Source organism: Triticum dicoccoides, chromosome 4B (genome assembly GCF_002162155.2).
Source record: "Triticum dicoccoides isolate Atlit2015 ecotype Zavitan chromosome 4B, WEW_v2.0, whole genome shotgun sequence".
In the NCBI taxonomy this organism is placed as follows: Eukaryota; Viridiplantae; Streptophyta; class Magnoliopsida; order Poales; family Poaceae; genus Triticum; species Triticum dicoccoides.
This window is the reverse complement of record NC_041387.1, coordinates 201,820,101-201,824,943: the sequence shown is the minus strand read 5'-3', so window position 1 is coordinate 201,824,943 and position 4,843 is coordinate 201,820,101. Positions and strand designations below refer to the sequence as shown.

At 55.2% G+C, this 4,843-nt stretch overlaps 1 pseudogene; it reads right to left on the bottom strand.

Annotated features, from left to right (window-relative positions):
• Positions 1-3,802: 3,802 nt before the first annotated feature.
• Positions 3,803-3,938, bottom strand: LOC119296522 (annotated as a pseudogene).
• Between the last annotated feature and the right edge of the window lie 905 nt (positions 3,939-4,843).

Here is a 4,843-nt window from a genome sequence, read left to right as displayed (position 1 = left end):
TGGGTCTGACAACGTGGTCTCGGACATGTCCTCTGCCGTCGTGGTGGGGTCGTCCTCGATGACAATCACCGAGGCCTTGGCCCTCTTTGCCGCTCTCTGGGCCAGAGTCCTAAAAAGGAATGAGTTCAGAGTAAAGCAAATCAGATACAAGACGAAACAACAAAAATTGAAGAACTACAAGTATAGCAAGGAGTCTTACTCTTCTTCTTCCTTGTCGGAGCTGAGCGCGGAGAGATCGAAGTCCGGCTCGCCTCCGGTGCGACGAGGCGGAGGAGTAGGCTCCCTTGTCCGCTTGGCGGGAGCAGTAGCGGTGGACCGGGAAGACCCCGCCCCGGTTGCCGCAGCGGCGTGAGGCGCTCCCGTGGCAACAGTGCTTGCCGCGATAGAGCGTGTCGCGCGGCTCGGCGGCTGTTGACCCGTCTGCCGCCCTGCTACGTCCGAGGCCTTGCGGGGACACCTTCTTGGCGGGGCCGGGGGCTCCGCCTGTGGCAAGCTGTCCGAAGGTTCGGGTCCGACAGGCTCTCCCTTGCCGGGCTCGCTCGGTTCAACTTCAGGTCCGGCAAGCTCTTCCTCGCCGGCGAACTCCTCTCGCTCGGCAAGGCTTGCCGCCTCTGCTGCCTCTGCCTCCTCCACGGTGAATACAAATACGCCCGCGGCAGCGGCTGCTGTCGCCTCTTCCAGCCTGGTGGCGATGCGCTGCATCTCATCATCGGTGGTGTCGCGGGTGAGGCTCTTCTGCTCATCAGCGCGGACCGGCACTTCTACCAAGCCGTCAAAGAAATCCCGCACGACATCGTCTGCAGGCTCTTGCCAAGTCGGGACGATTCCGTGCGAGTCGCACAGCGGCATCATGGCGCGGATGCGGTCGAGTGAGGAGTTGTTGCACAACGGAACGACACTCCTCGGCAACATGAATGGATGTTGAGGATCGCGCTTGAATAGCTCCAGGAGCATCGCATCCAGCTCCAGGACGGTGAAGTTGAAGTTTAGGCCCGGGCGCAGCCCATGATATCCGCTGAGTTCTGGAACTCCCAGGCTGGTCTCCTCCTCTCCTGCAGGGGGACGATGCGGCAGTGAAGAAAATCCGCGCCAACTGCGCCTACAGTGAGCCCGGCAAGCCTGAGGCGAAGGATACGGGTGACGGCAATCTTCAGCTTATCGTCTTCCGGGGCCACATTGCTCCAATCGTTGCCGCGCACTACTGGGGCTTGGCGCAGGGCGGTAAATGGTTGCAGGTTCTCCTCGACAATCCAGCACCACTCTGCTCTCCATTCTTCCCATTTGCTGCGGAGCTCTCCCTCCAGATAAGCATCCTTCTTGCCAGTTCTCGAGATCCAAGAGATTCCGCTAGCAAGGGGCTCTCCTCTCTCGACTCGGGGCATAAAGAAGTGGCGGAAGAGGGCTACATTTGGATGGACTCCGACAAAGTTTTCGCACAGATGTGCGAAAACTGCCATGGTCAGGACAGCATTGGGGGTGAAGTCAAGGAGGCGGAACCCGTAGGTGTTCATGATGTCACAGAAAAATTCAGAGTAGGGCGGGCAGAGCCCGCAATAGAAGAACAGCGCAAAGAAGGGATACCCGTTCGCAGCCAGTCTCGAAGCGGTAGCCGGGAGTACCTTCGTGCGCGGATGCGCTCGCGTCTCCGTCGACCAGAAAAGGTAGTAGTACTCCCTCAGCTCCTTTGCGTCAAGCTGAGGGGGAAGATGGCCCGCTCCTTTCGCAGCGCCGCGAGCCGCTGCGCCTCGGCCGACATCACGCCCTTCCCCTTGTCGGCTTTTGGAGCCACGGCGGAGGTGGCGGGGGAGATCGACGGCGTTGGTGGCGCCGGTGACGATGGGGGGCAGAGCGCTGCTCTCTTTTGGCTTTGAGAAGAAGGGGGGAGCGGCGGAGATTTTCGAGAATGGAGTAACAACCGGCGAAGTGGGCAAACTGTCCCTGTTTTCCCTGCTTATAAAGAGGGAGGGGGCGGACGTTTCGCCCTTCCGAATAAAGAAACCACCCCACGATCTCTCCCACGATGCCGCATTCAACGCGTGCCATTCGGGGAGGGCGCGGTGGATACGGAGTAAGATACGGCGTGACCCAGGCCGCATGTGCCCGTGCCCTGCTTTGGGCCTGGCCCAACAGCGCTCGGCACCGTGTGTGGCCCAGGCCCGGGAGCTCCTATCGGTGTACTAGAGTAGGGGTACCCTAGTATCCCGAACTTGTGCACGGGCAAGAGGAGCTTGCCGGGAAGGCCAATCAAGGCATCACAAGGAACTTGCCGCGACGCGCCGCGCGTCCCGGCAAGGCCCGGTGAGCGACAAGCTTCCGGGCGCGGCAAGACAACGACCGCGGCAAGGCGCTTGCCGCGGCAAGCAGCCACTCTGTACCCATGCTCCAGCACATCCACCAACGTGTCGCCCTGGGGCCTTTCCAGATGCGCGTGGCGAGAGGCTGTGCAGCCAGTGGTGCGCGGTGGCATGCGACGCTGACAAGATTGCCATCGTGGCAAGCGGTGGCGCCCCTGACGGTCCTTTTCTGCACTGTTTGGGCGACGCGGACGGGCATTTAATGCCCTTGTCCCCTGCCGTCGGGGTTAGGTAGGATGCACTGTACAAGTAACTGTACCAACCACCTCTCTTTTTCCATTTTTACCCTTGCCTACGTTGCCACCTGTTGGTGACCCCTTGAGCATATAAAAGGAGGCCCATGCGCAACGTAGAGGGGGTTCGAACCCAGAAAACACTCACGCTCGGTCTCGTTAGCAGCTCGCATGTACTGTAGCACTCAGCGCTCCCGAGCAAGAACACAATACAATCAGACAAGCAGCAGTAGGAGTATTATCTCTCTGGAGAGCTCCGAAGCTGGGTAAACTGCTCGTGTGTTTCGCCTCGATCTGCTCTTTGTGCGATCTCCGCCCCCCGCCGAACCGAAAGGGGCTCGGTCCGCCGGCCCCATAGGTGTTCATGGATCAGCTTCCCCGACACGACTACATGACACTTCACCATACTTGGTCCTAAGGGAAGGCATTGTGGAGTAATTAGATGATGGGTTGCTAGAGTGACAGAATCTTAAACCCTAGTTTATGCGCTATTCTGTAAGGGGCTGATTTGGATCCATATGTTTCATGCTATGGTTAGATTTATCTTAAATTCTTCTTTCGTAGTTGTGGATGCTTGCGAGAGGGGGTAATCATAAACGGGAGGCTTGTTCAAGTAAGGACAGCACCCAAGCACCGGTCCACTCACATATCAAATTATCAAAGTAACGAAGGTGAATCAAACAAACATGATGAAAGTGACTAGATGAATTCCCATGTGTCATGAAGAACGCTTTACTTGCTATAAGACAAAATTCCGGCCTTTCCATTGCTATAAAAAGGGTTGGCCTACCTTGCTACACCCTTGTTACAATTGCTACTTGTCACTTGTTACGAATTATCTTGCTAACGAACTATCAGTTATAGATAGTTTTAGTGCTTGCAGAAAATACCTTGCTAAAAACCGCTTCTCATTTCCTTCTACTCCTTGTTGGGTTCGACACTCTTACTTATCGAAAGGACTATGATTGATCCCCTATACTTGTGGGTCATCACCGTAGCGCTCGTGGTTCTCCTCAGCCTGATACGCATGGTTGAAATGTTGCTTGCACCTCAATGCATCATGCCCATACTTCTGGTAGACTTGCTAGGTGGGTTTGTTGTGGTTGCGGCCTCCACAGGCACAACCCTTCCCCTGGCCACCACTACCTCCATAGCAAGCTACTGTATTGGCGGAGGAGAAGATCTTGCTGGTTGAAGTCTACTGCTCAAGATGAAGGTCGACGCTAAGCAAATACACATAGAAGCTAGCGAGGCTCACTCGCTCATCACGAGCCATGATTGAAGCAACAAGGGGTTCATATTCCAAGCCCAGACTAGTAAGCATGTAGCTAAGAACCTCCTCATCGGATATGGGCTTGCCAACGGACGCCACAACATCGATGTACCCCTTCAACTTGTTGTAGTATGCAGTAGTAGATAGGTCCTTCTTCTTATCGTTGGAGAGCATGTAGCGGATTTGTATCACGCGTGCGCGACTTTACGAGGAAAACATCATGTGCAGCGCATCCCAGATGGCGCGGGAGGTGTGGAGCTGGGTCAATTGCCCAATGATGGCTTTAGTCATGGAGGAGAGTAGGGCGATGAGGACCACCTACTCCTGTTGATACCAATGAAGGAACGCCAGATTGGCCACGACATGGATAGCGTTGCTGGTGCACTCGATGATGATCTCCACTGGTGCAGGGACGGTGCCATCAACATAGCCGAAGGAGCCCTATGCGCAAGGGACGGGGACATCCTGAGTTTTCCACAAAAGAAATTTCTCCCTCGTGAGGCGGATGGTGATCAAGTTGGCGATGGGAGCAATGAAGGCGGATCCGGATGAGGCCATCGCGCCGGAGGTGCCATCGCTAGAAGTAGGGGTGGTGGACATGGTGAGGAAAGGAAGCGTGCTCTGATTACCAAGTGGAAAGAAGTCAAACAACAAAAATTCGCAATGGGTCGTACTACCATATAGTCACATTATCTACATTGTTGGTCCTCCTAGGGATATGCACGTCAAGGGGTATAACAAATACGATTGATTTTGGAAGGGAGCTTTTGTACAGTGTTTCTGACATGGAATAGTCACCATTTATTGATGGACCCCTGCTGGTTCTGTGTGGTCTCACTGTTTGCTATTTTCATGGACTGGATTCCACGTGTTCTTGGTCTAGTGCTCAGATGTACATTGGAAGGTGCACGTTGGAAGCAAGCGCAAGTGATGCCCCAACTTAATGTGGTAAACCACTCCCAGCTAGAGGGACAACCAATGAT